We start from the raw sequence: 13,141 nt of genomic DNA, 5'->3' as shown, positions 1-13,141 counted from the left end.
CTCATGGAGAGATGTCCGGTCCCACCGCCTTTGAGGTATCTAGTTCACTTAGCAGCCTCTTCACCTTCTCCTCGGTTGTCTACTGTGTTTAGCACTTGTTGGTGCGCCCCACCGTTCCGGCTTTGTGTGTGTGTTTGTGTGTGCGTGCGTGTGTGTGTGTGTGTGTGTGTGTGTGTGTGTGTGTGTGTGTGTGTGTGCGTGCGTGTGTGTGTGTGTGTGCGTGTGTGTGCGTGTGTGCGTGTGTGTGCGTGTGTGGAGTTGCGTAAGCATTGTGGCAGTATAGCATCAAAGTAACGGTGTCTCCCAGCACCATAGCAGTACTACCCAGTCACATGTACTACCACACATGTGATTATTACAATGTCTTAGACCTAGACTTTCCAACAGCTTTCCTTCATACATAAGAGGAATTGCCAACAGGCCTCTAGCTGTCTTCATGACGGCATTTGTTAAGTTCTACAAATCAGTTCTTGACCAACCGGGCTGCTTGGTTGATCAGGCCTTGATCCACCAGGAGGCCTGGTCTGGGACCGGGCTGAAGCGGGGGGAGGGAGGCTTTGATCCCTGGAAACGACTAGAAGTAACCTATACAACTTTTACCTCACCAGTAACTTCAGTATCCTCCCCTCCACGGTGATGATGAGGCCATCCCCGGCCTCATCATCAGTATTAATTCCTGGCTACAGTGGTACTTGAGCAATGCTTTCGTTTTAACATAGTTAATTTCTCATCTTTTTCTTGTTCGTACATGACACGTATGAAGAGTTAGTCTTGCATTCTTTTATGAACTCTCCTTCAGACAATTGTTTTCTAATTTAGCAGTTATATTGGCAATTTCGTAACTTCTGTAATGTTGAGAGATGCGAATTGTTTTAATAAAATGCGTTTCTGCTTTAGCATTCCGACTGCCATCTCATCTGTTTTTGTATTTTTTTACATTTTTCGTGAGAAATATTTTGAAATATTTGCATGCTTATGTACGAAATGGTGGAGGAGATTGTATGTCACCTACCATACCGTCACGGCACACAGCTCTTCTGGTTTAAGTATTTATCCTTCAGGATCCGCCTTTGTTTTATTCACAAGACTGTCACAAACTCATAAACAAATCCATCAATATCATCTTCACTATTGGCAAACTACCAACACTGTTAGGTAAATGGACTCATGTATAAATAATAAGACATTTTATTTATTTCTGCTCACCTGGAGCAGCTTTCTCTCTACCTGACACAGCTCCTGGTAAGCCAGACACAGCCTAATAAAATGTCCTGTTAGTTGCACATGTACATTGTACAACCTCTTCCGTGAAGTGCACAATCTAGACTGATTGATGTGTTTCAGTAAATAAGAGGTAAGTTTAATAAAGGAAGATAAGTTGCCAAGTGAAGTATTCTCAAATACTTAGCCGCTCATGATTAACCTAATTAAGACTTCCACGTAGCTGGAGTCAAGTTCCACTGCCTGACCGCTGACTCACCCAACACCATCACACCATATATATAGAAAATGCCAAGGTCACACCTGTATTTTATACCGGTACTGATACACACAAATGAGGTCCAGTTAAAATCCTTCCGCTGACCGGATGAAGCCTTCAGGCCGTAATTTGCCAACCTTTGGTCTAAAGTCACTAGTGAAGAACTCGTGACCTAAGAAATATCTGTTGCTAGATATCTGTGATATTTCCTTATCAACACACTCTCGTTATCAACACTATCTCGTTATCAACACACTCGTATCAGATCAAAGATATACAAGCCTTTCTTGGTGCCACGAACAAATATGACTATGAAATCTTTATTTTCAATTTCTCATAAATATATCCCATGATGGGATATTCATTAGGTATCCCTAAAAAGTAGCTTTCGAGTAGTTGCCTGAATTTTTTTTCTCCCTCCAACGTTTCGTTTTTACGGTACCTAGTTGGATAAATCTTATTGTAGCCAGCTGGTCCAGTGGCTTACGCTCTGCCTGGAGTTTAATACTCACTTGCCGCGAGTTCGATCCTCACCCGTACCGTTGTTTGTTTGCAATAGTCTTATTACGATTTCGTGAGTCATTTCGTTTTTATTTCCTACATAATACGGGCAGCCACTATCAGATCGGCTTCACATTATCAATGTTGGTGTACGGTAACCAAGCAAAGATTCTTATATCAGTCATCATGTTCAGGTGTCCTGTGACCAGAGTTATACAACCCATTCTCAGCTTCCTGGAATGGCGTGCCTTCATATATTTAAAAAAAATGTCTCCTAATTTGACGACGGCAGAGATTGAACTTCAGTTGTATAGCTTCACATCTGCTAATTTTATGTATAAAATAGTGTGATATTTTTACTGGTATTATAACACTTCAATATATAAGGACTGATACATGTTACGGCTACGATAACAACCATTAACTTGCTTCTTTTGTTGCCAAATTTGTCAGTACATTAAATTAGCTTGTGAACTTTCCGTACAATAACTGGAAGATGAATCTTCTGCTCGGTATCATATTGTCACCCCCGGTGGGTTTACCATAAAGTGAGAGTCACCTTGTTATTGGCTTTCCTTAGGCACAGTTTGCCAATTTTAATATCTATATAATCAACAAGTCGGCCATCTTCCACCGAGGCAGGGTGACCCAAAAAGAAAGAAAATCCCCAAAATGAAAATATTTTCATCAACACTTTCACTTCTCTCACATATAATCACTGTTTTTGCAGAGGCGCCCAGATACAACAGTTTAAAAGCATATATAAAGATACAATACAAAAAGTGACCTGAAATAATTGCAATATCAGGGGCCCCAATTATATACATACCGTCCTATTACACATCCCTCCAAACTGCCAATATCCCAAACCCCTCCTTTAAAGTGCAGGCATTGTACTTCCCATTTCCAGGACTCAAATCCGGCTATATAAAAATAGCCAGTTTCCCTGAGTTCCTTCACTAAATATTACCCTGCTCACACTCCAACAGCTCGTCAGGTCCCCAAAACCATTCGTCTCCATTCACTCCTATCTAACACGCTGATGCACGCTTGCTGGAAGTCCAAGCTCCTCGCCCACAAAACCTCCTTTACCCCCTCCCTCCAACATTTTCGAGGACGACCCCTACCCCGCCTTCCTTCCCCTACAGATTTATACGCTCTCCATGTCATTCTATTTTGATCCATTCTCTCTAAATGACCAAGCCACCTCAACAACCCCTCTTCAGCCCTCTGACTAATACTTTTATTAACTCCACACCTTCTCCTAATTTCCACACTCCAAATTCTGTGCATAATATTTACACCACACATTGCCCTTAGACAGGACATCTCCACTGCCTCCAACCGCCTCCTTGCTGCAGCGTTTGCAACTCAAGCTTCACACCCATATAAGAGTGTTGGTACCACTATACTCTCGTACATTCCCTTCTTTGCCTCCATTGATAACGTTTTTTGTCTCCACATATACCTCAACGCACCACTCACCTTTTTTCCCTCATCAATTCTGTGGTTAACCTCATCCTTCATAAACCCATCCGCTGACACATCAACTCCCAAATATCTGAAAACTTTCACTTCTTCCATACTCCTCCTCTCCAATGTGATATCCAATTTTTCTTTAAATCATTTGATACCCTCATCACCTTACTCTTATCTATGTTCACTTTCAACTTTCTACCTTTACACACCCTCCCAAACTCGTCCACTAACCTTTGCAACTTTTCTTTAGAATCACCCATAAGCACAGTATCATCAGCAAAAAGTAACTGTGTCAACTCCCATTTTGTATTTGATTCCCCATAATTTAATCCCACCCCTCTCCCGGACACCCTAGCATTTACTTCTTTTAAATCCCCATCTATAAATATATTAAACAACCATGGTGACATTACACATCCCTGTCTAAGACCTACTTTTACCGGGAAGTAGTCTCCCTCTCTTCTACACACCCTAACCTGAACCTCACTATCCTCATAAAAACTCTTTACAGCATTTAGTAACTTACTACCTATTCCATATACTTGCAACATCTGCCACATTGCTCCCCTACCCACTCTATCATATGTCTTTTCTAAATCCATAAATGCAATGAAAATTTCCCTACCTTTATCTAATTACCTGTTTGTAGCTGCAGTAGCAGAGTTATGGTCGTGATGTCTCGTCTTCAATACTCTGTTCATCATATAATGTTCTAAAATTTCCAGTGGTTGCAGCACTTGCTAGTTCCACTTGTAATTCATTCCCTCAGTTTGCAACTGTGGCCTCTTGTTTTCCCTGCAGCAACTACTAAGAAATCTTCTTTAATTACTTTTTCAAGTCCTTGCAAGACCTTATATGTGGCTGTCACGTCTCCTGTATCAGCCAAAATGTGCATCTTTATGTTTTCAATCTTTCATTATTGTTCTTATTGCTCAACTCTGGCAGCCATTTTGTAGCTCTGCTGTGAACATCTTCTAATTTATGTATGTGTTTTTTAGGTTTTGGCACAACTTCTGCATATTTCAATTTTGATCTAATTTAAAAACAGTTTTCTTAACATTTCACAGTAAATATATTTGAAAGCTACTTTATAGTTTGTCATAGTATCATAGGAGTTTCTCAGAGTTTCATTTATATGATCGTTCGGTTAAAAAATTTTTGTTGATTTAAACACCTGGATCCCTTTATCTGATGTTGTCGAGTATTTTGTCACGTAGTTTATTCTTCATGTGACCTGCTTTCACTTTCTCTTATTTCCATTACGTGGTGTTTATTTGCATTAAATTCCAACTTCCATCTATCACTCCAGGTTTTCCAGGTTTTTAGATCCTCTTGTAAATATTTAGTCATTTTATATATTAATTTTACATAAGATTTTTGCATCATTTACAAACATATTACTGAGGCAGTATAGAACCTTGTTACACTCACACTATTATAATAATTTACCTTTAATTCCTCCTATATTTTGCAATTCCCAAATTGGTTTTTCATGGGGAATTCTGTCAGAAGCTTTCTTAAAGTCCTGGTAAATACAATTGACCTTTGTATTTCATTCTTGAGCAGTTTCCGCAACTCTAAAAATAACTAAAAATTTTATGTATATGAACATACAGACCGAAAAGCTAATTGTTTGCCAGTTAGAAAGTTATTATTCTCTGAGTGTTGAGTCCAGTTTATTCTAATGACATTTTCCCAAATCTTTACAACACTTGTCAGTGAAATTGGCCTATAGTTTAAAGGGTTTTCCGGGTCACCTTTTGTTAAATATAGGCATAATATGGGCCATTTTCCATGTGTTTGCTAATTGACCTTCCTTTCATAAAATCCTAAAACTTCTTCAAAGTTGTTAACATAATTCATGTACACAATCTTCATAAACCCATCTGGTCCTGTAACTTTATTACTGTCATGTAGTAACAATTTCTTTACTACGTCAGTTACTTCTACATCTTTCATTCAGGTATTTGTCTGGGATTAAAATCTACATGAAAAATATTTTATGAACTCTGAAACTTTCTATTTAATACCTCACATATTTTCTCTTCTCCCTCAGTGACTCTGCCATCATATTTTATTCTTTGTATTCTGTCTTTAACATTTAGTTTACTTTTTACGAATTTAAAATTTTTTTTTTTTTTTTTTTTTTTTTTTTTTGCTCTTGTCTATGGTTTTCTTTTTCATTTTCCTTCTTCCTCCTTGCATTTGTATATTCATTTCTAGCCTTCTTGAATCTCTGTTAACTTTCATAATTGGTCCTCTGTCCTTATGTTGATTCTAAGTCCTTTATATGTTTTAAATAGCTCTTCGACACCTATTAAATCATTCTTTATTATTCTGTTTTATATTTATTTTGACATACACTAGAGAACTCTTTGTATAGGATGTGGTGGCTTACATCTCTTCTCCTCGGCGTCTCCTGTATGAAATGTAGGTCTGACAGGTTTAAGTTTGATCCTGTGACTCCCGACAGCTGATCAGACAGCGTCTGGTCTCGGCTATAGTTATTGAGGTGATTACTGTGTGTGGTTAGTAACGTGTTTACCGTGTGTGGTTAGTGACGTGATTACTGTGTATTGCTTTGTATGGTCAGTGACGTGATGACTGTGTGGGTGTGTGTGGTCACACATGACATGACTACTGTGTGTGACTAATGACGTGATAACTGTGGGGTGTGTGATCAGTGACATGATTTATGTATGTAGTCAATGACGTGATGATTGTGTATTCTGTATCTTGATCGCTAGCGCACTCAGCTCGCACACTGTGGTCCGGGAGTCGATCCCCGGGACGTCTGGAAACATTTGGACGTGTTTCCTTAAGACACCTGTTGTCCAATGTTCACCCACAGTAAAATGGGTACCTGGGTATTAGTCGATTGGTGTGAGTCGCATCCTGGAGACGAAATTGACCTAATTTGCCCGTAATGCTCTGCATAACAAGGGATTTTCTATATAGTAGTATGTCATTGATGTCAGCTAGGACTGTATACCTTGTACATATAGAAATAAAGAGTATTATTATTATTATTGACGTGATTACTATGTATAACTGTGTAGTTAGTGACATGATTACTATGTGTGTTCAGTGATGTGATAACTGTGTGGTCAGTGACATGACTTCTGTTTGTAATCAATGACGTGATTACTCTGTGTGCGTGTGGTCAGTGAGGTGATTACTGTGTTTGGACAATGATGTAATTAGTGTATGTGTTGTTAATGACATGTAATTATCTATTTGTAGCTGCAGGAAGAGAGTTGATCTCGTGGTCTACCCTCCAGACTAATTAGTTGAGGCTTATTTTTTTAATTTCCAATGGTTGTAACATGATCTCTTGCAACACATTCCATTGTACCACCACTCTTTGAAAATTAATTATCTTTTTCACGCCATTGTTTCTCAATTTAAAATCGCTGCTTTTTGCTTCTAATGAAAGCAAATTCAATTTCGCCTCCCGTGATTTTTTTTAAGTATACATAAAAATAGCGGTGCAGAGACTATAAGAGCCTTGCAGCATCTCAGCACTAACTTGATACTTTTGTCTCTCGAAGGTGATTGTTTGCTAGTACATCATTTTTTGTTGAAAATTAGACACATATGCAACATCTTGGGTATCTTTAATGTAGACGTTTCGCCATCCAGTGATGTGAAGAGCACCGTAGTCTACGGTGCTCTTCACACCAACTCCAAGGTTGAGGGACTGATTACCTCCTCTTTTGTATATAGTTCTACTGTCTTCAAAATATGTCCTAGAATTTGTATTGATAAAGCCATTGGATGGCGATGCGTCTCCTTAAAGATACCCAGATGTTATACATGTTTCTAATTTTCATCTTGTCGGTACTGTGTACCATTCACGTACATCATTTTTGCTGCAGTAGTGATCGTACTAATATAGTTATATGGACGTAAGACATAAAATCCCGACAAGTTGCCAAACAAAAGCATGCTGGATACTGTATTAAGACAATGACTCGGTGATTAACCCTTTTCAAGTCCAAACAATACATGGGCAGTGTGGCAGTATATAGACGAAGTGAGGGGCAGTGTGTAGACGAAGTGAGGGGCAGTGTGGCAGTATATAGACGAAGAGAGGACCCGAGGAGAGCTGCGGCTGCTACAACAATGTGAACAACTCTAAAAATCAAGTTAAGGAGTTGGTAAACTGAAAATTTCTTTATCCTTGTATGTGCATAATGGTGTCCATGAATGTAATATTTTCCAATTTGGTAATTGTCCGCAGGTTCCTTATACACTGTTCCTTCTCTTCGTTAAATTGTGTGTTCGGAATTTTTAGTTTTAAGCTTTTATTTCTTCATATTTCCATTGCTGAATACATATAATTTGTCCACATTCAGCATATTATTCTCTGATGAGTAAAACACATGTGCGACACTTGGGTATCTTTATTGTCGAAATGTTCAACACGCGCAACGAGTTTCTTCATTCCTCTTGAATAGAGTTTTCTTTTATACTGGAGATAGTGGAAGAAGCAGAGAGGTCATTTTATGGTGTTCAATCCTTAGCCTGAATTCGACTTAAGAAGCCTGCTGCACAGGCGATACATTTCGGCAGTAAAGACACCCAGGTGTTACTCATCAACTTCTTAGTATTAAATACCATTAATATAATGGTATTGTTTCCTCTGGCTAATTGGAAGTCTTGATTTACACTAACTTCAGGTGAAGGTGTGCTGTGTTTTCAGTGCATGTCACTTTAGTATGAATTTTAAGGTTATCTCTGAAGGATGATACAGTGCAATGATTTATTATTTTGCGGTGTCACATAGAGAGATAAATAGGGCGAGTACTGTACTTACAGTATATAATAAACAGAACTTTCTAGTCTGGGTTCAAGTTGAATAGTCACCTGACTACTTGTCCGGTAATTTCTTTTATATTCATTATATCTGTCATTACACCATGGTCATTCCTGTCGAAAACCTTCGCAAAGTCTGTGTATGTTAGGTTAGCATTTTGATTGTCTGGCACCTGTAAAAGACATGAACGTCCTGCTTCAAATAATTTTTCTTAGGCTGAGCATAAAAGTTATAAGTCCATGAATTTAACAATCGCATGTCTTAGAGCTCTTTCAGAGATTTTGAGAAAGTGTTATGTCATAGTTATCGGGCTATTTTTTGGTAGAATGGGGCTATATCAGCTATATTTTTCAGAGTTTGCTGGATGATACCTGCATTTAAACTGTCTCCTTAGGCTGTTCTAGGATTTTTTAATTAATATGGAGTTCCACGAGTAAGATAGATCGTATTGCAATGCTAACAATGGTTTTGTTTAAATTTATTGTTGAATAGGGGTACATAAAAATATTAGTAGATTTTGGATAACTGAAGGATACCTGAAGATGTTTTGAGGAGTCAGCGCCCCCACGGCCCAGTCCCAAACCAGGCCCGGTGGATCCAGGCTGCTACTTCTGGCCCCTCGCAAACTGATGAACCATTGTCCTATTGGTCAGGAACTGATTTGAGGGACGTGTCGAGTTCCCTGTTGAAGATAGCCAGAAGCTCCTTGGTAATCTCCCTTATGAACGAGGAGAGAGCTTTGAAAAGTCGGGGACCTCTGACACTCTTCGCGCCCCTGCTTTTTATTGGAGTTATTGGCACCGTCTAACAAGTTTCTTGCTTTCACTTGGAGTGACTTCGGTGTGAATGTTTGAAACCAGTCCCTCCAGGATTTTCCATATGTAAATTATGATGTTCAAGAGGCTTCAAGCATTACTAGTAGTTTAGAAGTTTGAATGAATGTATAAGGGCAGTAAAAGTTCTCTATACTTTGTGTAGCTCAGCAATGTTACTTGTCTTGAAGGAGGACCGGGCAGTAATATACAGCAATATTCCACCCTGGAGAAAACAAATGATTTGAAGAGTCTGTCTACCTACCTGGAGTCCACCTGGAGACTGTTTAGAGTTTCAGCGCCCCAGCGGCCAGGTCCCAGACTAGACCTCCTGGTGGATGACTTGACCTACCAGATTGTTGGTGCTAGCTGTACGAAGTCCAGCATAAGTACCACCGCCAGGCTTATCAGGACCTGACTTGAAAAATTTGTCCGGTTCTCCCTTATATGTGAAGGGAGGGCAGTGAAAAGTCTTGATCCCTTCACATTTATTGAGTTTTTTCTTAGTGGATTCATTATACCCTGCTTTCCATTTGGGGCATTTTGCACTATCTGCCAAGCCTCTTACTTTCATTGGGAATGATTTGTGCATAGAGATTTGGGGCAAATCATTTTAGAATTTTCTATTGGTCAGGATCTCTTGTTTTAGACGTTCTCGTTATTCAGCCTATAATTTTCCTTGCCTATCACATTTATTGAATGTGAGATCTTCTGGCATCATCACTCCCAAGTCTCGCACATGGAACTTTCGCTCTGCTGAACCGTTTGAGATTGTCTTGTACTCCGTTCACTCTTTATTTCCTCCATTCTTTGATAGTGAAGCAACTGAAACGTCTCCTTGCTGAATATCATATTGTTGTCCGAGGTCCACTTGAAGATCCGCTTCGATACAGCTGTTTCTAGTGTCCTCAGCAGAGGATATTATGTACTGTGAATTGTAATGACAGTGTCCACAGTATTCTGGAGAGCCCATGATAATTCTTAGGTAAGTAAACATGAAAAAAGTACGAATAACATAAATATAAATAATGTGGAGAGTTAAAGACGACAGAAAATAAATAGTTTACCTAATAATAAACACAAATTCCTAATTGAATCAAAGCAACGAAAATGTAAAACATAAATTACGAAAATGAGTCGAAGTTAAGATAGGCAAATATACTTGAGCAGCAGTAGTATTTTGCTCGTGACGTTGCAGACACGTTCTGATCCACCATGATTTAAAGTTACGTGAATAACTCTTCATAGATGTAGATAAAGATGGTCATTACCAGACAAACAGACACTAGTGGTAAAATAAGACAAGAGCCCTTATTGAGATGTGTATGACAAAAAACATGATGTAGATTAGTTGAATAGTTGGCGAAGACTAGTTGAGTAAGCAGGCTGGAGTGAACCATGATATGAAATAGTGAACCAGGCTGGAGGTGGGAGTTGTTTCTAAGGTAACCAACGAATATGGAGGCAGCTCTCAGAATGACTCGGGCCCATAGTTACGCCTTTCGGTGGAATATGAAAATGAAGGTAGAGTAGAATTAAATCTAAGACTTTCTGTCAAAGTCTGTAGCCCATGTGATCCTTGGTAGTCCCGCTGGCCCAGTCAAAACATGCAGGCTACTTCCTGAAGAGCAATATACTCAATGGTTAGTACCCTGGCACGTTGTTCACTCACTCGATATGTTGAAGGCTTTACAAGACGGGTGAGAGAGAATACAAATAGACTAACGTTACAGTAAAAGTATGGTTCCACAAATCAAGACTAATAACAGCTGTAAGAAAAAAAGTCACAATACCATGGCTGGAACTCCACCAAAAACCTGCTCTTTGGAGAGGAACGTTAGTATGACGTTTGGGTCCGTCCTGGAGCATTGTTAAATTACAACTGAAAAATTAAGAGGCAGGGAAGGCCAGAAAACAGAATGGAGGGAGGGAGGGAGGGAGGAGGAGCACGAGAACAGTAGTAGTAGTAGTAGTAGTATTACTAGTAGTAATAGTAGTAGTAGCACAGCAGTGTTAGTAACAGAACAAAGAAGCACTGAAGAAGGGCTACTGGCCCACGGGCTTAGGACAAAACTCCTCATGAGACAGAACCTCCACAGGAAAATCCTGGATATGGAACCCACCAAGACAAGACAGGAAAGGCAAAGAAAAGGATAATGCAGAAGACAAATGAAGTGGAAGGAGAGGAAGCGGCAAAGATTAGGTCAAATCACGGGTTGTCTGAGGTTTAGAGCATTTGACAGTGTAATGGGAAATGTAGACATCCACAGAAACAAGGCCACAACTGAGATTTATGTTAGGAAAACTGTGTATAAGAGCTGCTTCAACAAGACGGCAACTTTGAAGACTAGTTTTAGTAGAGGAGCAGCTAATAGGATGACTCTGATCTCTGACATGACAGAAAAGAGTATTCTTGATGTCTTCAAGGCGAACACATCTTTTATACTCTCTTAAGTCTGTCAGAAAGAGAGCGGCCAGTCTCTCCATAGTGGAGAGAGCAGGAAGAGAAGGAACTGGGGTAAACACCGGATGTATCAGTGATAGAAGTATGAACTCACTTGCCGTGAGTTCGGACACCACCCGTACCGCGGTTAGTGAGAAGGGTATCATTCTGACTGAAAGCAAGTCTGACAGAGAACAGAGAGTATTAAGGTTATGAACTGGAAATGTAGGGAAGGCTAATAGGAGATTTCACAGAAGTGTGTCTGAGAGAGAAGAAAGTCCATTTAGCATGAATTTACGAAAATAGAAAAGTAGCCAACGGGAGCAAACGAGGTGTAGAGAATGAAAATTTCAGATGCAGAGGGCAAGAAGGAAGAGATAAACAAGAACACTTGACAGAAAAAAAAAGAATGATAAGAAAAGTAGTGAATGTTCATCCCGCTGTGGATAACCTTACTCTCTCAGCTATGATCTGATACTGGTCCTGGACGGACCGAAACGTCATTCTAGCCTTTTTCTCTTAAGTGCGGGTTTTTGGCGAACAGTTATTAAAACTAATTAACAATAGTAATTATACATTGACACGAATACTCATGATCATGACAGAGCTGAGCAGCTGAGTGTCTTCCTGACGATGCTCAGTACCACACATCCTTCCCAACCCCCCCAAAGAGTGTAGTGTGGAAAGTGGCAGGTAGGCAGCACTGGTGTTTGCATTTCTTATTTCTCTATAATATTCGTTTCATGCATCTAAACGACCCACACCACTGTCCTACATAAACTCACCACTGTCCTACATAAACTCACCACTGTCCTACATAAACTCACCACTGTCCTACATAAACTTACCACTGTCCTACATAAACTCACCACTGTCCTACATAAACTCACCACTGTCCTACATAAACTCACCACTGTCCTACATAAACTCACCACTGTCCTACATAAACTCACCACTGTCCTACATAAACTCACCACTGTCCTACATAAACTCACCACTGTCCTACATAAACTCACCACTGTCCTACATAAACTCACCACTGTCCTACATAAACTCACCACTGTCCTACATAAACTCACCACTGTCCTACATAAACTCACCACTGTCCTACATAAACTCACCACTGCCCTACATAAACTCACCACTGCCCTACATAAACTCACCACTGTCCTACATAAACTCACTACTGTCCTACATAAACTTACCACTGTCCTACATAAACTCACCACTGTCCTACATAAACTTACCACTGTCCTACATAAACTCACCACTGTCCTACATAAACTCACCACTGTCCTACATAAACTTACCACTGTCCTACATAAACTCACCACTGTCCTACATAAACTCACCACTGTCCTACATAAACTCACCACTGCCCTACATAAACTCACCACTGTCCTACATAAACTCACCACTGTCCTACATAAACTCACCACTGTCCTACATAAACTCACCACTGTCCTACATAAACTCACCACTGTCCTACATAAACTCACCACTGTCCTACATAAACTCACCACTGTCCTACATAAACTCACCACTGCCCTACATAAACTCACCACTGCCCTACATAAACTCACCACTGTCCTACATAAACTTACCAC

Source organism: Cherax quadricarinatus, chromosome 2 (genome assembly GCF_038502225.1).
Source record: "Cherax quadricarinatus isolate ZL_2023a chromosome 2, ASM3850222v1, whole genome shotgun sequence".
NCBI classification, from domain to species: Eukaryota; Metazoa; Arthropoda; class Malacostraca; order Decapoda; family Parastacidae; genus Cherax; species Cherax quadricarinatus.
This window is presented reverse-complemented; position numbering follows the sequence as displayed.